This window comes from Ambystoma mexicanum, chromosome 6p (assembly GCF_040938575.1).
Source record: "Ambystoma mexicanum isolate Mex_15411 chromosome 6p, UKY_AmexF1_1, whole genome shotgun sequence".
NCBI classification, from domain to species: domain Eukaryota; kingdom Metazoa; phylum Chordata; class Amphibia; order Caudata; family Ambystomatidae; genus Ambystoma; species Ambystoma mexicanum.
In genome coordinates this window covers 801,660,476-801,685,906 of record NC_090935.1, presented here as the reverse complement: position 1 = coordinate 801,685,906, position 25,431 = coordinate 801,660,476, and the positions used below count along the sequence as shown (strand labels likewise).

Sequence of the window (25,431 nt, the reverse complement as noted above, 5' to 3'; positions counted from 1 at the left end):
GAACCAAGGGAAGGCTCTCTCGAAGGCTTCCATTTCCAGATGGCTCTCAGTCTGTATCATGCACTGTCACCGGTTGGCAAACCGACCGCTGCCTGGCCGTCCGAGAGCCCATTCGACCAGAGCTATCGCTGCTACCACGGCGTTCTTGTCTGGTGTGCTCCTGCTGGACATCTGCAGGGCTTCTACATGGAGGTCGATGCACACCTTCACCAAATTCTACTGCGTCGATCGGGATTCCAGGGAGGAGCCCATAGTCGGCCAAGCGGTGCTGTGCAACCTGTTCGCCTGAAGGGCCTGGTGAGGAGGTAAGAGTTGCTTAATGTTGAGTTTATGTATTGCTTAATATTGAGCCTTTTGCCACCTCCCGTGGTTGTGCATGTGTGTACTGCTATGTAATCTTATATTCATGAGCATGTGAATCCATGCCAGACCTCATGCTGGAGAAGGAACAAGTTACTTACCTGTAACTGTTGTTCTCCAGCATGGGTCTGGCATGGATTCACATGCGAACCCTCCCGCCTACCCCTCTGCAGCTCTTCACTTGGTCATACTGCCACTTTACGTGCTACCAAATCTGAGGATGGCTGACGGAGGCGGGGTTTAGGGAGAGGGCAGTCATTGGCTGTGGGCAGTATGACCCAGAGATCAGTGATTGGTTACTACTAGTAAAGACAGATCAGAAACGAAACTGCTACTGATTTTTTTTTCTGTACCGAGGATTCCCAGCCTGACAACGGGGAATATATTCATGAGCATGTGAATCCATGCCAGGCCCATGCTGGAGAACAGTTACAGGTAAGTAACTTGTTCCTTCGGTTTTACTAAAGATACGCGTACCTGTGGGAAGAAATATTACCGGAGTTAAGACACACTTATCACATGAATCGATACAAGAGAGTTGGGGATAAAAATCATAGGCAATACTTTTGTCAAGGCAGATAGAATCAGAGGACACTATCCTACAAGTGAATAAAACTCAATAGACCTGCACCAGTGTCAAGTGGAACATGGTTCCTGTTGAGGATCACACGGTTAGTACAGTTCACGATTGCCGGGCGTACTTGGATATTGTCAAAAGAGGAAGCAAAAGTTATAAGAGGGAAGGAAGATAAGGACAAGCCTTTAGTGAGGAAAAAGTGTTCACTCCAGTTCCTCGAGGTCGGACACAGTACCTTATTCAAGTGAAGAAAAGCTGGTGCCACGGCAGTTGTTCCTGGTAGTTCCTGCAGACTCGCGGTTCCTGAAGCTTCAGTCGTGGGGACAAGAAGGACGACGTCTGGAGCGATCTGCTCTACCCAGGGATGAGGCCAGCAGCAGCAAAGGCAACGATGAATAAAAGGTGCGCTCCTTTAATTCAAGAGAGGGTTTTTCTGATGGCTATCCGGACCACTACAGCACTATGCAGTGATTTCGACCCAGGAGAGAATACTCTGGCTGAAGAAAGGTGAGCTGGTTGATCCCACCAGGCTCAAGGGAAGAAGACTCCGGACTGGATCTTCTCTTGTCGTTGAAGGGTAGATGGCTCAGGACTGCAGCAGGGCTTCACCGAGACTCAGGATTGCAGCAGCCGTCTTCTTCTCCGCTTCTCTTCGGTTCCTTGCAGTTCCAGTTCCAAAATCCCCCATTCACACAGCCTGGCTGTCAATCACTCAGCAGGGGGGTTGTCCGGCCCGGACAACCACCTCAGCCAATCAACACAAAGTGCGACTTGGGTCTCCATGGAGACCCTGTGCAGGGGGTGACCAAACCCCTCCTCACATTCAGCCCACATAGACACCCAGGCGCCAAAAGGAGGACTTCTCCCGAGAAGCCTGCCAAACGACGGTGAACAAAGGAGGCAAACCTGGTTTGCCGCGCAAAGTAAAACACGAGAAATATTTTAACAAGAAGAAATGGCGACGAAACCCAACCGGAGACAAATTAAAACCAATATGGTCAAGCGGGTTTCATGTTCGAGGCTACTAAATTAGCCTAAAACATTACCACGTTATATAATAAAACCGCGGTAGAAAAGTTAGGGTAGATACCACTGCCACCAGCCAAGTCTTAATGTTAAGGGAGCGAAACACTGCTCCAAGAGGTACAGCTAAAAAGGGATAGTAGTTAACACTTTCTGATACTCCATGTAAGATGGGGTGTACTGGATCTGTGGTAAAAGGTGACTATATAAAGTTAATGGCAACTTTACATGTTTCTGGGGGACAGTAGACTGCCCCAGAAAAATTGAGTCATTCGGAAGTCTAAAAGACAACCCTGTGTCACGGCACTGAAGGTGCTGTGTAACACACAAAATAAAAGGATGCCTATGGAGTTGGTGAGACTCCATAGCCCATGAGCACTAAAGGTACAACACATGCAAAAATACACTGTAAGAGTGGGAAAAAGGTTCACACTCTTACCAAGTGGAAAACATAAACCCCAGAAATCCAGCAAAGCTGCTGAGGGACTCACTAGGTAAGGGAAATTAGCCATAGAATGAGAATGATCCCCAACACTCGCCCCACCCCCTCCCATCCCCCAGACTAAGGGACAGGAGGATTTAATCTACTCCTGGATGGATCTCATACCTCTAGTCGGTTATAAACATCCTAGAGAGACCATCAGCATGTTGGTGGTGACTTCCTGCTCTGTGCTCAATCGTAAAATCAAACCCTTGCAGGCAGATTGACCATCTTAGTAGTTTAGGGTTTTCCCCTTTCATTTGCATCAGCCATCTCAAGGGTTGGTGGTTGGTCTGAATAATGAAAGTAGATCCATACAAGTATGGTCTAAACTTCTTCAGTGACCACACAATAGCAAAACATTCATGTTCTATTGTTGCCCACCTTGTCTCAGGATCCTTTAACTTCCTGCTGATGAAATAAATGGAATGTCCCCTACCTTTCTCATCCAGTTGACTAAGGACACCATCTATACCTGCATTAGAAGCATCAGTTTGTACAATGAAGGGTTGGTGGTAGTCAGGTGCTATTGGGACTGGAGCTTGAGAAAGGGCTTTCTTCGGGCCTTCAAAGGCTTGAGTGCAATCCTCATTCCATCTGACCTTAGGAAATTTTGGAGAGGAGATAACATTCAATGGAGAAGCTATGGACCCATAGTTCTCTATGAAGTTCCTGTAGTACCCAGTGAGACCTAGGAAGGCTCTCACTTGGGTTTGAGTAGTAGGGGTGGCCCAGTTTTGTACAGCTTGTACTTTGCTAGGCAATGGCCTTATTTCACCTCCTCCAACTTCATGTCCAAGGTAGACCACTTTGCTCTAACCAATTTGGCATTTACAGATTGGCCTATACAGGAACCTTGAAAACATACCTTAGGTGATCAATATGTGCTTTCCATGTAGGGCTGAACACTGCAATGTATTCCAAGTATGCTATGCAGAAGTCCTCCACCTCCACCTCCATCCCATTCAGAACTTGATTGACCATCCTCTGTAATGTAGCAGGTGCATTATTTAGTCCAAAAGGCATTAACCTAAACTGGCAGAGGCCTGCTGGGGTGGAGAATGCAGTTTTCTCCTTGGCATGGTCTTTCAGGGCTATTTGCCAATAGCCTGACGTTAGATCAAATGTGCTGAGGTACTTGGCTGCACCAAGTTTATCCACCAGCTCATCTGTCATAGGTAAAGGATGGGCATCAGTCTTTGTAGCTGCATTTAGAGCTCTGTAATCCACGCAGAATATCAACTCCTTGGATCCTGCCTTTGGTACAAGCACAACTGGGCTAGACCATGGACTAGTAGAGGGCTCTATAACCCGAGATCAAGCATCTTGTTGACCTCATTCCTTATGTGGATTCTGACATTGTCTGACATTCTGTACCCCCTCCTTTTTACAGGCAAACAGTCACCAGTGAGGATATCATGCTGGCTCCAAGGGGTCAAGCCTGGTGAAAGTGAAATCAGGGAGGCAAACTATGTTAACAGTAATGTGCACTCATCCTGCTGGTAAGATGTGGGACTGGAAATGAGATGAACTCCTTCCACTTTCTCATCTCAAGGTAAGCCTCTGAGGAGGTCAGGCAGAGGTTCACTCTCCTTCTCCTCCTCCTCTTGTGATGAAGCTAGAAGTAAAGCTCCTATCTCCGGTTTAGAGTCATAAGCCTTTAAATGGTTGGAGTGAAAGACTCTGGGAGCCTCCTTAGGATTGCCTAAGTCCACCAGATAGTTTACCTCTCCAAGTTTACCCACAACTTTGAAGGGTCCTATCCATTTGTCCTGTAAGGCCCTCTGCCTTGTAGGTATCATAACAAAAACAAGCTGGTCTTGAGTAAAGTCAAACATGTTAGCCTTCTGGTCATGCCAATATTTGACCAGAGCTTGACCAGCCCTCAAGTTATCACTTGCTTCTGCCATCACGTGTGACATTCTCCTCCGGAGACCTATCACATAGTCACTTTGACTGGCTTGGGGGGGTGGAGCACTCTCCAATCCCGCCTTAATCAGGGCCAATGGACCTCTGACTGGATGGCCATAGAGAAGTTCAAAGCGACTGTAACCTACTCCCTCCCGAGGAACTTCTCTATATGCAAAGAGAAGGCATGGCAGTAGAAGGTCCCACTTTCTTTTAAGGGGTTCTTCCAAAGCACCTATCATGCTCTTCCTAGTTCTGTTAAACCTCTCAACCAACCCATTGGTTTGGGGATGGTAGGCAGTTGAGAACTTGTAGGGGACTCCACAGGTTTTCCACATGGCTTGCATGTAGTGGGACATAAAATGTGATCCCCTGACAGATATCACCTCCTTAGGAAAAACTACTCTGGTAAAAATACCAGGTAGGGCCTTAGCCACAGCGGAGCCGTAACAGTTCTCATAGGTATGGCTTCGGGATGCCTAGTAGCATGGTCTACTACAACCAGGATAAACCTGTCACCTGATGATGTGGGTGGGTCAAGAGGACCAACAATGTCAATCCCGACCCTCTCAAAAGGTACTCCCACCACTGGGAGAGGCACCAACGGTGCCACATTCTTGGCTCCACTCTTGCCAGAGGTTTGTACAGAACTTGTCTACTTCTGAACCCGTCTTAGGCCAGTAGAAATAAAGTCAGAGCCTTTCCTTGGTCATCTTAAAACTTAAGTGACCAGCGAAAGGTATCTCGTGGGCTAACTGTAGAAACTGGAGTCGGTTCACTGGGGGCACTACAAGTCTTTTGCAGTCCCCAGGGGTTGACTCGGTTGGTTCACTGTAGACGAGGCCATCTTCCCAGTGTATCCTATACTTCCCAGGCTCTTCCACATTAAGCTGAGAAGCTGCCTGTAGGCGAAGACCTTCAAGAGTAGTACACTCTTTGTCCTCTGCTGAAGTCTGCCCTGTTGGGTCCACCTTCTGCCAGTAAAGACTGCAGCTCATGATGTTCAACAGGGTCAAGACCTCAAACCAGAGTAAGATCTTCTTCCAGATCTGCGTCCTCAATATCTGGTGTAACCATACAGGGCTGAACCTCACACTCCGCCTCAGCTGGTGGAGGGGTCACAGGTGTGACTTTGGACAGTCTTGGTTATGTCCTTGTAGGCACAGGGGTGCTTGCTGTTTTCTTGCTGGCAGACTTGGTTTTCCCCTTTGTCTCTTTTTGTCTTGCAATAGCAGCAAGTCCTGTGGACTTGGGGTGATAGCTTCTTCTATCAAATCCCACGGAGAGCCTCTCAAGGTTCTCTCCCTAGCAGACCTTGTGAGCTCCTGCTTCCTTTTACTGGGAGGCCTGGGGGTACTAGACACAACTCCAAGAGTTTTGAGGTCATTACCCAACAGGACTCTCCCAGGTACGTCACTTTGCACACTTACAAGTATTCTGACAGTCATGTCATTGCACTGGATGAGAGCTGGTAACTGAGGAACCATTTGCACAGGGCCTCGAGCTAACTTGGTGAGGTGTTTGGGGGCCTTAGCAACATCCTCCACCTTGAAAAAACATTCAACAACCACAGTTATGCTGGCTCCAGTGTCTCTGATGGCAGGGGTCTCCTGAACATTTACCAAAACACTATCTTTATAATGCTCTTTAATATTATCTGGGATTGAGTTATAGATCTCTAAGTTCTGTTGTTCCCAAAACCCCAAGGGCACTAAAACACTAGCTGAGACTCTCATGGGTTCATCAGCCAGTAATTTAAAGTTCCCACTTGTCATAGGTACGTCTTCAACCTGGGAGAAGATTAAGGAGACAGTGTGGACCCCTGAAGGTTTACCCTTACATATGGGATCCCCTTTCACATGGTCAGTAGCTTCACAAGCAAAACATTTACCAAATGTCCTATTGAATGGAGGCTTACTCTGACCTCCACCTGGTTTAGCACCAGATGGCACACTAGCCTGATTCGGTTTCCCTTGTTCCTTACCCTGGTTCTGTTTGGGGCCCTCTTTTGGATTGGAATTATTGGTATTCTTTGTTGTCTTTCTTTGACTGCTTTCCCTCATCCTTCTGAGTTGCCCCAGAATCCTTGTGAGTAGCCCTGTTGGCAACCCACAAATCAGCAGCCTTATCCAATTTCTTAGGATCTATCTCTTTTGAATCAGCCAAGTGCTGTCTAAGCTCAGGAGAGCAGGCATCATAAATTGACTCCAACATAACAAGATTCCTCAAACCTTCATGAATGTCGTTGGTGCAATCCGCGACGGTACAAGCCATCAAGTCGCTGTTGAACATTGTCCTTCTGCATCCACCTCATCCCATTTTACAGGCTCCAGATGAGACTGCTTCAGGAGTTCCTGGATGCATGGTCGCTGCAAGTCACAGGCTCTTGGACAGACAAGGTTGCCCTCAACCAGGAGTTCCGGCATGCTCTACGATGGTGGGGAGTCCGCACACATCTGACGCAAGGAGCTCCTTTTCAGATCCCACCTTACCAGCCCACAGTCAGCACGGCTGACTCTCTGGAAGTGTGGGGGGCCCAGAGGAAAAGACCTTCACATCAACCTCCTGGAACTCCGGGTAGTCTTCTGGTCCCTCAAATCATTCCTACATCGACTGCGGGGGAAGGTGGTGATATCTTCACAGACAACACCACCACCATGTTCTACATCCAGAAACAAGATGGTGACGCGCTCCCCCCACCCTCTCCCTGGAGAAGACTTGTCCCATTTCACCTGGCTGGTATCAAGAACACCATCGCAGACTAGCTCAGCAGGGAGCTTTATTCCTGCCATGAATGGGAGATTCAACTGGAGCAAGTATCCTTCCTCTTCAGCAGGTGGGATCATCCCCAGATCGACCTCTTTGCAGCAGCAGCCATCTCCAAGTGACAGAGGTTAGCCAGCAGGTTCCCTCAGCGAAGGGGACTGGGGGATGCCTTCTAATTCCCGTGGGAGGGGCTCTTCTTGTCCGCCTTCCCTCCGATTTGGTTCCTGCTCTGTGTGATCAACACACTCTGACAATGTCACTGCAGGATGATAATCATCGCTCCGGCGTGGCATAGGCAGATCTGGTACCCGGACCTGCTCTGTCTGTCTGTCTGTCCCTGTTCATCCGGCTGCTTCCGCTTCCCAACCTTCTCTCCAGAGAAGACTGGACAATACTGCATCGCTGAGCCTCACGGCCTGGCTCCTGCAGCCCTAGAGTTTGTCCATTATTCCCTGCCGCTGGAGTGCATAAAGATCCTGGCCAAAGCCAGAGCTTCCTCTGCGTTAACTTGTTACGGTGCTAAATGGAAGAGCTTCTCAGTGTGGTGCAGTACGTATGCCTCTACGCATCACAGCTCTGCAACTCCTTCCATACCTGCTTTCGCTGGCCAAGGCTGGGCTGACTCACACCTCTTATCAAGGTGCACCTGGTAGCCAATCCAGTTACATCTGCACACTGGGAAATCCGTCCCTGCGGTCTCATAGGCTCGTCATGGAGTTCCTCAAAGGCCTCTTCAGGACTTTTCCACCGGTGAAGGTTCCTGCTCCGGCTTGGGTGCTGCATGTTGTATTGACTAAACTCACGAGGCCTCCATTCGAACCATTGCATCAGGCCCCTCTGAACTTCCTCTCACGGAAGAATGCTTTCCTAGTGGCCATCACCTCGGCCAGGTGGGTCAGGTTGATTCAGAGACCCTCTCCTGCAAGCAACCATCTTTGTCATTCCACGCGACGAAGGTGGCACTATGGACTCACCCCGCATATATGCTGAAGGTCCCATCTGAGTTCCATCTCAACAAGCTTTTGGTTCTGCCAGTCTTCTTCCCGAATCCTCCTTCACCTGGTGAAAGGGCATTGGATTTGCTGAATGTTGATCGTGCCGGGAGGTTTTATGTGGCACCCCCAAAGGATTTTCAGAAGACTATTCAACGCCCTGTCTAAGGCTTCCATATCCAAGTGGCTCTCTGGCTGCATCATGCACTGTCATCGTCTGGCCAACAGACCTCTTCCAAGCCGGAAGAGACCCCATTCCACCAGAGGCATTGCAGCAACGAGAGCGTTTCTCTCTGGTGTTCCCCTGCTCGACATCTGCAGGGCTGCTATGTGGAGGTTCACCCACACCTTCATGAGATTCTACTGCGTCGACAGGGATACCAGGGAGGAGACCTGGGTCGGCCAAGCAGTGCTACGCAACCTGTTTATTTGAGGCATAACTGTGTTGATACTGGCAAGCAATACAGTGGCCATGCACTACCTCAACAACCAAGGTGGTGTGGGCTCCTTACCTTTGTGCAGAGAAGCAATGCTATTGTCTTTCTGGGCTATGGAGAACAGCGCGTCACTGACCGCAGTTCATCTGGCTGGCAAGGAAAACATGTTGGCGGGTGCTCATGCAGGCATTTTTTGGCTTCCCCTGAGTGTGGGCTCTACCAGGAAATGCGGCAGGTGTTCTCCATGTGAGTAGGAAGTGCAGGTGGTTCTGCTCTAGGGTATTTCTCTGGTAGGGAGCTCTGGGTGACGCTTTGATAGTCAAGTGGAGTTTGAACTGCTCTATGCATTCTCATTGATTCATGTCATCCCACTGGTTCTAAGGAGGCTATGACTGTTTGGGTCCAAGATTATCTTGATCGCCCCCGACTGGGTCCGGAGAACATGGTACCTGGAGTTGTTGGACATGGCCATCTGCTCTCCCTGGCACCTTCCTCAGGGAGCGGAACTCTCCTAATCGGAGAGACCGATCCTACACACAAACCTCAACAGCCTGACCTTCATGTTTGGGTGCTGAAAGGTTGAGATATAAAGAGTGAGATTTGTCAGAGGAGTCTTGGATGTGCTCCTTTCCGCTATAAGACCCTCACCAAATCCATTTATGCATGCCAGTGCCGTAGGATTTCGATTTGGTGCCGGGAGAGTTAGACCCTTTTTTCTCCACATCCTGTGTTCTGTTTTTTCTGCTTTCTTTCTCTGACGGGCCTGCGGATTGGCCCTGTGATGGGGTAACTTGCTGCCCTTTGTTTTCAGGACTCCAGAGCAGCATCTGTGCAATCGGTTTCCCCCACTCCAGTGTGTTGTTCCGGCGTGGGATTTGAACTTAACGTTTCTTGTGGGAGCTCTGTCTGAGCTCCTTCATTCTTGTTTAAGATTGCTCACCCTTAAGGGGATTTTTCTACTCGCCATCACTTCCGTTAGACGGGTGAGTGAGCGCCTGATGTTGTTCATTAAACCCTCCCTACTTACTTTTCTCTAAGGAGAAGGTGAAGTTGAGAGGGAGGCCTTCATTCCTCCCAAATGTTCTTTCAAAAGATCAATTTTCCTGTCTTTTTTCTTTCCACCTCACCCGTCCAAGGCAGAGAAACACCCAGTGCAGGTCCTCCGCTACTACGTATCTCGGACGAGAGAGGCCAGGAAAGATGACCAGCATTTCATTGGTTATGCTACTGCTCGTGCTGGCAGGGCTGTGACCAAACGGACCCAGTCAAGGTGGATCATCCTCTGTATCTCCGAATGCTATGATCTGGCTGGTAAGTATTTGCCTGATGGTCTCAAGGACCATTCCACCAGAGGGTTGGCTGCCTCATCAGTTCTGCAACGTGGAGTCCCTGTTCTGGACTTTTTCCATGATGCTGCATGGGCTGCTTTGCAAACGTTTGCTGAACACTACTGCTTGGGTTCTCAGTCTGGTCAGGACGCTTGTTTTAGCAGGGCTTTCCTTGAGAGTTTTCTGGTGTCCTTGCTATCTGCCCTCCTCCATTTCTATTTACTGATTTTGAGTTTTTCAAAGATGAGGAATGCGTGGGAGGAAGGAATCCATTAGAAGTACAAATTACTTTCCTCCACATAATGTTCTTTCTGATGGATGTTCCTCCCACAGATACTCTATTTAGCCACACACATGCATTGTCACAATACTAATGGGTAAGTAAAACAATATTTACACATATACAATCACAGCTTGGTGTCCAAAATGGGACACACTCCATGCTTTATAGCAACTCTGTTACAGTGACCTAATTTGGAAGGAAATTATGTTACAAAAAGTTATTGTATGTCTTTATATATGCCAACATTCATTAACTATTCTCAGTGAGTCCACCCTATACCATGAACAACCTTTCCAAAAGGTTCAAAGTAAATTACCAGGTTTGGGCTACTTAGAGGGAGTTTACAAAGTTATAGGAAGCTATTTCCCATTGAGTGATGGCTCCAATCCTATTCATCCAGGGGGGGGGGGATCCTAGATATGATTCCTATGGTTGGGTTCCACTGCCAAATGTTGAAATGACCAAGGACACAGATGGGCAACAAAAGAGATGAGCCACTCTGCCTCATGAACCTCCGATCAAGACGAACCCCAGTTAAATCAAGGCTGTTGGGGGAAACTGCTCTCTCTTGTTATACCGTTGGAGGTCTAGGGATTGTAGGTGCAGTGTGTTCTTTGAATGGCAGCTGGTTCAGAGTTTCTTTTCTCCATCTGTGACCTAACGGAAAGGCTCACCACCAGGCTGGACTAGTCTGTATATGAAGAGACCTTTGCGACAACTCCCATGACAAAGGAGGACCCCCAGGACACACTAGAAGCGATGAGCAGGTGGAGTGATCTTACATGGGGGTCTGCAGGCTCGAAAATGAAGTACAACAGGAGTCAGGCACCTGCAAGTCTCCTCTTTTTGATAACAGCAGCAATGTTGGGGCACACAGACAAGGATGCAATTCAAACTTCACTGTACCAGAATGCACAAGCTCCAGGCATCAAAAGAATTCCCCACATCAGATGGCGGAAGCCAGCTAAAGGCCAAAGACGACTTTGAGCTCTAGGAGGATGACCTTCACGATGCAGGACTTGCAAATGGTTAGACCAACACGTTCAAGGGAGGGAAGCACTGTGGAAAGTCATCCTTGTCAAATATAGACATGGCTTCGTCCTCAGGTGAATGGCTTGGCCAATGGTTGTACTCGGTCATTCTTCTATGGCCTCTCATGCTTCACATACATATTGCCAGGAGTCGACTAAGGAATGGCTCCAGATCCTTTTCTGATCTGGGCAGCTGTTCAGTGATGGACAACCCAGCTCAGGTTCATCCATGACTGTATGGGGCCCTGTGTAGCCCCATGCCATACTTTAACCAGTTCCTTACACACAGAGGATCCTTCCCGGGCTCTGTCCATAGCCTGTGAACAGCGTGCCCATGTATGGGCAAATTCTACCTCTGCCCAGGAGGTAGACAACCAAAAGGGGAGGGAACAGTATGGGCACCCATTTTGAGCACTGTAGTGCACAAGTGGCTACCATGCTGTCAGAAATACAAGGTGCATTGTAGTGCACTCAGAAAAGATCAATGAAGGCAACACTGCCACCAGCCTGTCTGGGCTTCACTTGGTATGGGAAACACACCCATACTACAAAATTATTGCAAATAGGGTTTCCTTGCAGTCCTCTTCCTAAGGGTGGTATTAGTGCTACAATAAAATTTAATGGGGACAGGGTGCCCTGCAATGGTAGCTTTATGGACTGTCTATTGCCTTCTAAAAATAACTAAATTAAGCCAGACATAGGGGATTAAAAGGACCTCACTCCCAAAAATCAGGTCCGGGTTTCAAAACCGATATGTTGGTGGTCCCATTGAAGTGAATGGGAAAGCTACAAAAATAAAACGTTTTTTAACAGGGTCGGAATGGGACAACAAATAAGCCCGGGAATCAATAAAGTGTCCCACTACCCAAACAAAAGGACCACATTCGTATAGTGCAGGTAAGACATTTTTGAATAGCGTACACTCTAAATTCATAGGGGACGTGTCATTGCATGAATAGACTGGACTAAATTCAATGTAGGCCAGCCTAGCCATGTAATAAGACTTGGCTTGTTTGCTTATCCCTTGATGTAGCATCAACACAACACACACCAATGCATTTAATGGATAGAGGCGATAGAAACGTTGCAGCCTGCACTGAAACCGGACCCTTTCCTTTTTGAGTTTTCATAAATCTTAACACTGGATGAACATAGCTGAGAATATGCTCACAGACATTAATCCCAGTTGAGCGTAGAAGTGCGCTGACCCCCACTCAATCATATCCCCTACAAACGATGTACTGGTGCCTGCGGTGTCCATCAAAGAAGTCTGAGCTTATTCTATTCTCATAAATGCATCTTCAGCAAAAGGTCTGAATGGATCACTAAGCCTGATTGCAGCTTACCTCTGAGATAAACATAAACATGCAGTTTCGACATCCCCACAGAAATACAACTTTAAACTTGAAGTGCTTTCTGCAGCCCAGGCACTTTTGACATGAATCAAAGTGCTCTAAAATGAGGGCTGTTATTTTTATAGGAGCAGAACCTGATCTTCCAACCAAACGAGGTCTGGAATGTATTAAACTGATCTCCATAGTGTACAGACGTGCAATTCAGTGAAATTGTGCTTCATATGGAGGGTAATTTCTGTACACAATGTCAGATCACGGAATTTACAGTTGCACACTGTCAAGGCACATGAACCAAATATATGGCAATGCAACATACAAAGTGTGTGCTTAATGTGGGTTATGTCTATATGTTATATGGCATTTGTATAATACCTTGTGCCATTGGTATAACCTCAAAGCGCTGTGGTGAACACCCTTGCAGGATCTAGGTATGAGAATTGGTAACAGGATTTTAGAATGCATGTGTGTTTTAGCCAGTACAAGAGTAGGTAGGGGTGGCTAAGTCCCTGCTAACGATCTATGGATAACTGGTTTATTTGCTGTGATGGGCTGTTGGGAGAGTATGAGAGTCAAGGAGACCGATTATGGGCCCAGCAAGACTGAATTTCTTTGTGGGACTCAGCTGCATTCTAGTGGCACAGGTGATGTGCGATTTGAGTTTGAGTAGTGGATTATTGCAGCTGTTGGCGGGTGGGCGGCCATGCCTCAGGGGTGGGGGATGGGGTACAGCTATCTTACATTGAGATGGTGTGTGATACGTACCAGTTAGTCCAGGCTGAATTGTAGTGCAGATCATATCATATGTGGATCTATCACTGTCCTTTCTGTGCATGCTCTGAACCGTCTTGTCTCCTCATGTCACTCATTGATGCCCAGTCTGGTATCTGTAGAAAATGTAGAATAAAAAAGAACATATGGCTTAATTGTTTGAATTTCGGCGGTCTGAAAATTTCGTATAGCCAAACAAAACAAAAAAGGAACCTGCAGCACCGGTTCCCGTCCACGTAAGTTGAAGGAACACTGGTGTTAAAGGGAGAATGGGGCGTCGGCCACACTCAACAAAGTGCGCCGCTATAAGTTAAGTAGGGTGGGTACTATTTAATGAGGGTGAGGGACATACGTATAAATGTCGAAAAGGGAAATGTGTTTGAATAAACTTCAGTTTTTCCTCCCGCTAACTTTTCCCTTTTGACATTTTCACATACATCAGCCCTCACTTACATGTCTGGGTGCGAAAATGCACCCTTGAGGTAGATTAGGTCAGTCGTGATGCAGAAGGGAAGTGAGGTCTTGAGTGCCTTCCAGAAGGAAAAGTGGTCCTTTATGCAGCATTTGCTTAGTCTTAGGGTGTTAGGCAGAATCCTGTGCAGTGCCCTTAGGGACCACTACACACAATTAAGACTACAAATGGTAATACAAGTTCACCTTTGCCTGTACTACACTGTTAAAGTGGTAGCAGTAGCGGAGCAGCCAGACTTATCTCAAGAGCAAATGAGCAGTAGTAGAGATTACACAAAGGACTACAATTACTGTGACTCAAGCAAACACTGACTCAAGGTATTTGGTTAAAAAGTAAAAGTACATTTATTTTAAACCATCTGTTCACAAAACACTTCACTTCTATTAAATTAAACCCACACTTCAAATACACTACACACAACTAATTCTCTTTGTGCAGAACAACTCAAGGTAAGTACCTTAGGATTTGACAGACTGGTGTTATGAAACAAAAGGCGTTACCCAGAATACATATGCGAACACTTTTTGACAGTAATGACAGTTCGGTCTTACTAAAGATACGCGTACCCACGGTAAGAAACGTTACCAGAGTCAAAACACGCTTCGCAACTGAGTTAACACAAGAGAGTTGGGGGCAAAAATCATAGGCAATACTTTTGTCAAGGCAGACAGAATCAGAGAATACTTTCTGACAAGAAGATAAGTCAATAGGCCTGCGCCAGTGTAAAGTGGAACCGGGTTCCTGTTGTCGAGGATCACACAGTTCATGATTCAAGGTTGCCAGGAGTACTTGGATATTGTCAACAGAGGAAGCAAAGGTTATAAGATGGAAGGAAGACAAGGGCAAGCCTTGGATGAGGAGAAAAGGGTTCACCCTAGTTCCTCGAAGCTGGACACAGTACCTTATTCTTTGAAGAAGCTGGTGCCACGGCAGTTGTTCCTGGTAGTTTCCTGCAGACTCACGGTTCCTGGAGCTTCAGTCGTGGAGACGAGAAGGACGTCGTCTGGAGTGATCTGCACTACTCGGGGATGAGGCCAGCAGCAGCGACGGTGAATAAAAGGTGCGCTACTTTAACTCCTTTAAAATGGGAGAGGATATACAGATGGCTATCCAGACTACTACAGCAGTGTGCAGCGATGATTTTTCGACCATGAAGAGGATCCCCTGGCTGTGGAAGATGAGCTTGTTAATCCTACCAGGCTCAAGGGAAGAAGACTCCGGACTGGATCTTCTCTTGTCATTGAAGGGTAGATAGCTCAGGACTGCAGCAGGGCTCCACCGGGACTCGGTAGTTGCAGTAGCCGTCTTCTTCTCCGCTTCCTTGCACTTCCAGTGGTGACTCTGACTTCCAGCCCAAGAGTCCTGCCTTTTATGCGAAAATCCCCCAGTCACACAGCCTGGCTGTCAATTACCCAACGGGGGGGTTGTCCGGCCCGGACAACCACCTCAGCCAATCATGACAAAGTGCGACTTGGGTTTCCTAGGATACCCTGTGCAGGGGGTGACTACACCCCTCCCTCACATTCAGCCCACCTAGACACCCAGGCGCCTTGAGGAGGGCTTCTGGGCAGAAGCCCACCAAAAGACGGTGAACAAAGAAGGCGAACCTAGTTTGCCGCGCAAAGTAAAACACAAGAAGGACTTTTAACAAAAAGAAATGGCGAATAAACCCATCCGGAGCCAAGAGAAAGACAATTTGGTCAAGCGGGTTTATGTTCAATGCTAGTATAATAGCCAAGAACAGTACTATGTTTATCTAATATAATCGCGGTAGAAGAGTTAGGGTAGATACCACTGCCACCAGCCAAGTCTAAATGTTAAAAGAGCGAAACAATGCTCTAGGAGGTACTGATACAAAGGAATACGTGCTAACCCTTTCCAGTACTCCATGGAAGATGGGGTGTACTGGATCTGTGGCAGATTGACTAAGTAAAGTTAAAGATAACTTTACCCTTTTCTGGGGGACAGTAGTCGCCTCAGAAATGGAGTCGGGGGAAGTCTCAGATAACCCTGTGCCACCGCACTGAAGGTGCTGTGTGACACACAAAAAGAAGGGGGGCTACTGAAGTGGTGTACTTCAGAGTCCACAATCACAAAAACAGGTAGAAACACATAGCAAAACCCAGGTAAGAGTGGGGGAAATGCTCTCACTCTTACCAAGTGGAAAAAAATAAACTCCAGAAGTCCAGCAAAGCTGCTGGGGGACTCACTAGGTGAGGGAAATTAGCCATAGAATGAGAGTTCTCCCTAACACAGGGTCTCTGGCGAGCGCCGCAACATTATGAAGTCCAGAGTTTTACAGAGAAGACGTCATAGAATAAGAAAACTATGACAGAGCAAGGTCAATGAGACAGCAGGGACCTAGTCCAGGAGAAGCAGAGCAGCATTACCAAATGTTTCTTTGACATAACCATGGCGTGGTTAGCGACATTATAGCCAGAAACATGCATCACAGCTTCCAGACAGTCACAGCCATTTGCTCTCTGAACTTGTGGTGATCCCGAGTACACCAGACCATCACACTCACTTATGCATAAGAAGGACATACAACACATTGTCTTCTGCCCCACATGCATGAAAATTAGCCAGATCCCAGGTGGGCACCAAAATAAGTGCTATTTATGATTTCCTTGTTATCCATGTACAGCAGCTGCTACATGCAAGCTAGCCATATTGCACTAACCTTATTTTAGTGCAATATGAAGCGTGCATTTAGCAGTATAAAAAAAAGCCCTCGAATTGGCCAGGAAAACCAGACCACATTTTTGTGGAATTTTAACATGCATTGCCTGAACGCTCAGTAGCCCGATCCAATTTTCTAGCAACTGAAGACATAAATCTAATTTCTGATGCTTTTGAAGCTGCTTAGAATCGCATGCTATGCACATAGTCTGAATCTGTATAAAAATTTGAAAAGAGTAGATTTGATTTATTTTCAGCTGAACTACAATTTTGAACAGCTGAAAATTTCGATCAAATCTACCATTCAATACGATTATAGTGCACAAGGGGAGCGGGTGTTGCTGGGTTGTACCCTGCACACTTGATCACTACAATGGCATTGGGAGTTGTGGGGGTGCCCCCCCCACCCCCCTCGACCAACATGATAAAGTTGCTGGGGAAAAAAGGACCCTGCAGCGCCGCTGCCCATGCACGCATGTGAAGGGACCCAGCGGTGCAGAAGGATGGCGGAGTCGGAGGCACACAGCCAAGTGTGCCGCCAGAAGGTAAGGGGGTGGGGGGAGCGGGTTGCAAGAAATGTATGCGGGAGACAAAACTTAAAGTTAATTTACTGAAAATATAAACTTTGTTTTTTTTTCCTCCCTGGGACATTTTGAATTAAACCAATTCATGGTAAACCCATATAGTCCAACATCTAGTGCATCTTTTTTCAAAGTTCAAAAAGGGATGTTGATAGGGGCGTGACTGTAACACTATACCTAACGTGAGGTGTAGTGCACCCAAAATCGTTCACACGTCGATGTCCCGCCAGATTGTTTTTTTTCACCTAACTAGTCAGTCGCACAAATGCAGAGCTCGTAAGAGTTGATATTGTTTCATCTATCCTTAAGCGGTTTGCGCTTACCTTCTCGACGGCTGCTTTGATGGCTACTCTGCGCCTGATCCTGCCTCGCCGACCATTCTTCTACCGACGACTCAGCGGATGATTCCTACGCGGACTTGGTTCTTCAGCCCGGCCTCACAGTAGGAAGAGTTGGGCCCGGTTATTACTGACTTTCTCTTGAGAATGCCTCTTCCTTGCACCTCCTCTTCACCTTTCTTCAGTCTGGCTGCCATTTCTCTGTGCCATGGAGCAAACACCTTTTAAATTCCGAGAAAGCCGGCGACGCCCGCAGACCCATCAAATTTCGGTGGGTCCTCTGAGCCTCTCTGCTCAGCACCCTTTGTGCACCCACCATTGTGGCCTGCATACAGCGATAAGAATTCTGTTTCAGTGGGCGCTAATGGTAAATCTCCAGACCTCGATGCGGTAGCATCAAAAGACGTGCCGAAGCGACCCCATTTGCTTTCTAAAGCCTGTTTGCACGGCTTCGATTCCCCAAAAAGGCTTTCTCTTTACCAGAAAGATATTCTCCCGCCTCTACTCCTCTATCTAGGGCCCTGCAGCAGGATCCTATTCCAACTGCCCAGCCCTTTCCTCCTACTGATGATCCAGGCTCCTCTGGGTGGACTAGAGATACATTTGAGGAGTATCTCCATCTCTCCTGGAGTGATCACTTTCTCCTATCCTCCGACCTCTCCCTCCCTACCCCACAGGCAAAGCCACCCTCTTCACTGCCACCCACCTTCTCGGTCATCCGACCCATGAAGCGTGTGTCAGTTGAGGCTTTCGCTGCTACCTTCTCGCCCCCCCCTGCCCCTTCGGCTGACTCCCACCCTGACACAGCCCTCTCCATGCTCCACTCTGCTATATCTGTTACTCTTGATATCCTTGCCCCCGTCATGAGAATCCGCCTGAAGCCCAAAGCCAAATGTAACTCCTGGTATGACTCGGATCTCGTCACCCTAAAACGCAAGTGCAGGGTTGCCGAGAGGAAATGGCGTGCATCATGTTCATCCTCTGACAAACTGGCCTGCCGCCTGCTCCAAAGGCAGTACCGGCTCTCCGTTCTCACCAAGAAGAGAGCCCTTATCCAAGCCCGCATCTCTGCGGCATCAAACAACTCCGCCGAACTCTTTAAAATCTGCAAGGAGCTGGCCAACCCTGTTGCAGTCTCTACCTCTCCTGTCCCCTCCCAGGCCCTCTGCACTGCACTGGCCTCTCACTTCATCTCAAAAACTCAGGACATCCTGTCCTCGCTCTCCTCCTTTCACCTCCCTCCCTCCCTTCCCGGCTCTTCCTCTGGCCCTTCTGCAGTCACCCCTCCTCCCTCCTCCCTCTTTCTCTGCCTTTCCACCTTTCTCTGCTTACGAGGTTTCCAGACAAGTCCGATCAATGAAAGTCTCGTCTAAACAGGTTCACCCCTGTTCCTCCAAAACTATCAAGGACCACATCGACTCCCTGGCTCCTGCCCTGGCTGACTTTTGCAACCACTCCTTCGCCTCAGGAGTCTTCCCTTCCCCCCTCAAGCACTCCCTTGTGCACCCTCTTCTCAAGAAACCCTCTTCCGACCCCTCCTGCCCGGCTAACTATCGCCCTATCTCCATCACTCCCTTCCTGGGCAAGCTCCTGGAGAAACTGGCCATCTCCCAGCTTAACCTCCATGCTGAATCTGTTGGTAGTCTTCATGACCATCAATCTGGCTTCAGAGCTGCCAGAGGCACGGAAACTGCTCTCCTGAACATCCGTGAAGACCTGCTCTTGAACCTCGACTCCAACACTCCGTGTGTTCTCATTCTGCTCGATCTCTCCTCTGCCTTTGACACCGTCAACCATGCCATCCTGCTCAACCGTCTCCGGGAAAACCTGGGTATCACTGGTCAGGCTCTGGCGTGGCTGACCTCTTTCCTTTCAAATCGAACCTCCCAGGTCCAACTGGGGTCCTTCCTCTCCGACATCTTTTTCTCCACCTGTGGTGTCCCCAGGGATCTAATCTCTCTCCCTGGCTGTTCAACCAGTATCTGGCACTCCTTGCCCACCGCATCGCCGCTCTCTGCCCTAATTTCCAGTGCTATGCGGACGATACCCAGCTCATTTTCAGGCTACCCTCAGCCTCCCCCTCTCCTTCCCTCATCACTGACTGTCTGTCTGCTATCCAAGAATGGTGTGCCGCCAATGACCTCTGCCTTAATGCCAGTAAGACTGAGATTCTACTCATCGGTACTCCCACTCCCTCCTTCCCTGCAGCTCTCTGGCCTGCCTCCCTTGGCCCCCTACCTGCTCCTACCTGCAAGGCAAAAAACCTTGGGGTCATCTTCGACTCCACACTCTTTCTCTCCTCATATTTCTGACGTCGCCAAGAGGTCACACTACCAGCTGCACCTCCTCAGAGGTATTCTTCCCTTCCTCTCCTTCCCCCAGAATCTCAGTGTCTCCCGAGCCCTGGTTCTCTCGAAGCTGGATTACTGTAACAGCCTCTATCTTAATCTGCCTGCCTCCACTCTCCGCCCTCTGCAACTCATCCAGAACAGAACTGCGAGACTTGTCCTTGGCCTCAAGCCCAGGGATCGTATCTCTCCAGGACTGAAATCTCTACACTGGCTCCCAGTGGCTGCGAGGATAAAGTTCAAAACCCTCTGCATTGTCCACAAGGCCTACTGAGGCCTGGGTCCTAAATACCTTCAACTCTCTCTTCCCAAATATCTTCCTTCCCGAGCCCTTCGCTCATCCGCCTCCAACTCCCTCAGGGTCAGCCGCTTCTCGAAGCAACGAGCTGGGGGTAGATCTCTCTCCGCGGCAGGGGCCTCCCTCTGGAACAGCCTTCCTGCCTCCCTGAAACTCGAGGAGAACCATCTCCGGTTCCGGAAGCACCTCAAAACCTTCCTCTTTGCTTCTGCTTTCTCTCTCCCTCTCCCCTGCTGAACAGCTAATATTCTTCACTGAAACTGCACTGATCCTGCAACTGGACCTCTCTAAACAGCCTCGGCCCTGGGCCCAGCCACTCTCCACTTGCACTGATGCCCTGGAACCCCTCTGCACTGCGGGACTGTCTCTCTATCCCTACAGCCCCCCCCTTCCCCAGCACTTGTTCTGCACTTACCTTGCACTTGCCACCAGCTGGCCCTATTTAATTATTACTTTACGCCACTTACTTTGTACTGCACTTCCCCCCCTCCCCTTGCACTTTTCCCCTTCCCCCACCCCTGCACTTGCGCGATCTGAATGACACCTGGCCTAGTAGGATCGTTGTCTGTCTCCCCTTGTTCCTCCCCTCCCTGCCTCGTCGCGCCTTGAAACACCTGTCTATAGGCGCGTTACAAATACCATATCATATCATATCATGCATGGACAAAATAGCTGAGCTTATCAACTTTTCAAGCCAGTTTGATGATAATCTCAAATGCCATAGGCCTGTTGATTCATATCCTGTCCCTCAGAAGTCCCAGATACTCCTTTCACCAGGTGCACAGTTTGCATCCTTGAAGGAGCACCACCCTAACCAGGACATCTACTATGTCCCTGGCACCACTCAGGACCCTGTCTCTGAAGACCCAGCTGATGATCAGGTCACATGGTACTCCGTCTCCCCCTGACCCTGTATACATCTTTTTTGATGCTGCTCCTGTTGCTCAACCCAGCGACTCGTCGCCCATCAACGATCAGATGATTTTTAACAACCTTCTTAAGAAGGCGGCTGATAATTTTAAAATCACCACCCAAGAAGCCGTCCCTGACTCTGACTTCGTGAAGAGCATCCTTAAGGAAAAGGTCCCAGTCAGCCAGGCTATCCCCCTCTTAAATTCAGTAAAGAAACGCCTAGCTCCTTCTCTGCTGACACCCTTGCTCACTTGTGCGGTCAGCCCTCGAGTGGAGGTGTTCCGCCCCCAGTACCATCAGACCCTCTGTCAGGCGCCACGCCGTCCCGGATTCCCTGGTTGTCAAAACAACAAGGAAAATGGCAGGAATGCCGTTATCTTCATCAGTCTCTCCTACAGATAAGGATTGCAAAAAATTGTACGCTCTCAGCAAACGTGTCACCACCTCTGCTTCCTTTTGTACCCGTATTGCCAACAACATCCCGCTCCTCGCGAGCGATAGTGGCGTACAATGGGGACTCGTTCAAGAGAGCCTTTCAGGGTGTCCCAGAACCAACACGCACCCAACTCCTAGCCGTGGTCGCAGTCTTGAGTCACACAGAATATCTTTCGAAATACCCTACACTCTGCTGAGACAGTCCAGGGGACTCTTCTAAAACACCAGAGCGTCTGCAAATCCTGCTTGAAGAGGTCTAGGTCCTTCTAGAAAAGAGAGCCATCAAAGTCGTCCCTCATCTCCAGTTAAACAAGGGTATTTATTCAATATAATTCCTTGTGCCCAAAAAGGATCTAACCATGTGCCCTGTTTTAGTTCTGCGTCCTGCAAACAAATATGTCAAGCCTCAAAAGTTCAGGATGACGACTCTTCAGGAAGTAATACCACTGTTGCAACAGGGGGATTACATGGACACATTGGAAATGAAAGATGCATACTTTCATATTTCAATATCCCCAGTGCACAGGAAGTACCTCAGGTTCAAGATAGAGCACACTCACTATCAGTTCAAGGTACTTCCGTTTGGCATTGCCTTAGCCCCAAGGGTGTTTACAAAGGTACTAGCGGTGGCGGCAGCTCACCTACACAGGCAATCCATCCCAGTGTATCCTTACCTCTATGGCTGGCTCATAACTAGAGACTCGTACGGAACATTTCTGGGGAATACCCAGAGAACAGTAGATCGCCTTTTCAATCTAGGGTTCTCTATCAATGAGAAAAAAATCAAGTCTAGTCCCCAGCCAAGTCAAACAGTTTCTGGGGGCCCTGATTTGGACAGATGAAGGCCTTGTCTTCCCTTCCAACGAGAGGATTAAAAATATGTTGTTACAGATCCCCCCACTATGTAGCCAGTACGCAAAGCCATGCAGCTGCTGGGAATCATGGCATCCTGCATCTTCCTAGTTCCACATGCCCGTCTGCACATGTACCCCATGCATGAGTGGCTCTCGAGCCAATGGCGGCAGGCCAGCGGCCAGTGGGACGATCTAGTGGTTGTCTTGACAGCCCTCATTTAGTCTCTGCAGTTGTGGTCAAAGGAGAACCTTCTGCAGGGGAAACCCTTTACCACCTCCATAGTAGAGGCTACTCTCGCCACTCACGCATTGGTCGGAAGCTCCCCTCCTTCAACACACATTTCAGTGGTCCCCATCAGTAGCATCCAATCATATCAACCAGCCCTAAAAGCCTTCCTAGCAAACCTACAGGGGAAAACAGTTTGGGTTCTTATAGACAGCACCACGGCCATGTACTATCTGAACAAACAGTGGGGCACTCACTCTCCAGGGCTATCTAAACTGTCCCTGGAACATTTGGAAATAGACACTCAGACACATGTTCCTACTATCACAAAATGGTCCTGGGGAACACAATCTTCTGGCAGACGTGCTCACCAGAGACATCCACCTACCCATAGAACACAAGTGGCGTTTGCTAGAGCACATTCTACTCAACATCTTTGCAGAATGGGTGTTTCCAGGCAGCAACTTGTTCGCGACTCTGGAGAAGGCCCAATGTCCAGGTACCAACAGAGGCGGTCCAAGGGGAATGTTCTCTAGATAACATGGTCAGGGAGATTTGCACACTCTTTTTTTTTTTCCCCCTCTCGCCCCCCCCCTGATTCTCCTTCTGAACAGGATAGTGCACAAGATGCACCAGGAACAAGTCACTATGATCCTGGTGGCACCAATGTGGGCCTGACAGCCATGGTTCTATCATCTCATGACAATTTCAGTCTCCCCTCCCAGGAAACTGCCCTGCACGTGCAATATGCTATCACAAGAACTAGGGAACACTACATCCGTGCCCCCAAACACTCTGCTTAGCTCCTGAAGCCCTAGAGTTTGGGCATGTCCAACTACCTCAAAGATGTATGGACATTCTTAGAGAAGCACGACAACCTAATGCCAGACATTGGTGCTCCAATAAATGAAAACATTTTGCCATCTAGTGCAATGCTAAAAACATCAACCCTATTGACTGTTCACGTAAAGATATAGTCCTTTATCTAACACACCTTGTAGACTCTGGACTTGTTTTTAATTCCCTAAAGGTCCACTTGCTGACTTCTTTGCATATACCACATCTCAGAGCAAGGTTTCCTGGTGGAAGATTCCTGTGATTAAGGCTTTCATGGAAGTCTTAAAGAGACTTAACCCTCCTATTTCCAACCCAACTCCCGTATGGGTCTTGAATGTTGTTCTCACAAGATTAATGGGACTTCCTTTTGAGCCAATGCATAAGGCTAGTCTTAAGCCCCTTATCTATAAGACTGCCTTCTTGATGGCCATTACCTCTAGAAGAAGGGTTAATGAACTGCAGCCTCTATCAGTTCAGGAGCCATTTGTGACGGTTAACAAAGATAAGGTGGTTTGCGCACAGACCCTAGTTTTGCGCCTACATTCATCTCAAAGTTCCATGTGAATCAAACTTCCTACTTTCTTTCAGAACCCCACTTACTCAGCTGAAAGAAGCCTCCATACACTAGATGTTAGGAGAGCGGTCGTATACTGCCTTAAAAAGACTAAACCTCAGTAAAAGACTAACCAATTTTTTGTCTCTGTGGCAGCTAGTAGAGAAGGGGATACTATCTCAAAATCAACTATTTCCAAATGGATTGTTAAATGTATCACACTGTGTTACTTGCCAAGAGAAAAATAATTAAAAATGAAGTGTTGCTGTGCAAGGGGTTTGTAGAGCAAGTGGGTTCGTGCAGTTTTATAACCTCTTCCTGCTACCACTCTACTTTTTGTAGAAAATAAATTGAAGCACATCACATCTATTTCTTTGACAGAGGAAAATGAAACACCAGAAAAACTAAAAATTACTGAAGTGGTTCTGTATTTGATTGTACACAAGCGTAAAACAACTAAAATTGGTGATATTCAAAGAAAACATACAGTAAATTGAAAACAACTGACTAATGAGTCGTGTAAGAAAAAAGCAAAATGCCAAAAAGGTAATGTTTACGAATAATTTGAGAATCGAAGCACAAACAACTCAAGATACGTGTCCAATAATCACGAGGAAAAATATTGACAAATGTACTAGACAAGAACAGAGAAGAAGGAGAAATGCAGAGAAATGAAGTGAAAAGGAAAAGAAAAATAGCAAGGATGTGGGAAGACACCAAATGACAGTAGGCTAAAACAAAAATGGACAGGAACATTCCTGTCATAACATTATATTAAAGACACATCATTGCACTGAGCGTTACCCGTGCCGCTCACATTTCAAATCATCACTTTGGTGAACACAATTCAAATCTGAAAATAAATTCAAAAGATGTAAACAATAAAATGGTGATGCATCCCGGGAATACTTGCCAAGAGAGACTTAACCTTTACGCCTAGAGCTCACTTTACTCTGGGCACAGGGGCTACCATAGCATTCATTGCAAATGTTCCTCTAGATTCTATTCGCAAAGCAGCAACTTGAGTTCTCTTCATACATTCACCCAACGGTACTGCTTAGACACACACTCGAAGTCTGATTCTCAGGTGGGACAAGCAGTGCCAAGACATCTTTTTGCTACTGTTCCCTCACACATTCCACCACCATCTCCTGGTACTGCTCGCTAGTCTATGCAAAGCATGTGATTCTTGGCAGATTCTGAAGCATCAGAAGACATACATTACTCACAGTAATCGTTTTTCTGATGATTGTATCTGCTTAGATTTACATGTGCTGCCCCTCTTGGAGTAGAAGGAACATGGACATCTTGCACCTTTTTCTTCTGTACTCACTCACACTTTTGTAATTATCCCTCATGGCAGAAAAAACACAACTGATGGGCCCTCGGCGCATGAAGGGTTTTAGTCATGCCCATGTCGACGTCCCTTTTCGATCTTCGGAAAAAAGAAACAATACTCTGTGATTACCACTAGATGTCGGACTATATGCACAGCATGTGAATCTAAGCAGATCTGTTTCTCACAGTAATCGCATTTCTGATCATTGTATGTCATACTTGCAGCATGAAACCAGCAGTTACTAGAT

General features: G+C 47.8%; 1 protein-coding gene across 1 annotated transcript in view; it reads left to right on the top strand.

Moving 5' to 3' along the window:
- Positions 1-25,431, top strand: part of CHD1 (chromodomain helicase DNA binding protein 1) — a 2,212,767-nt gene that overhangs the window by 2,133,837 nt on the left and 53,499 nt on the right. The window lies entirely within an intron of this gene.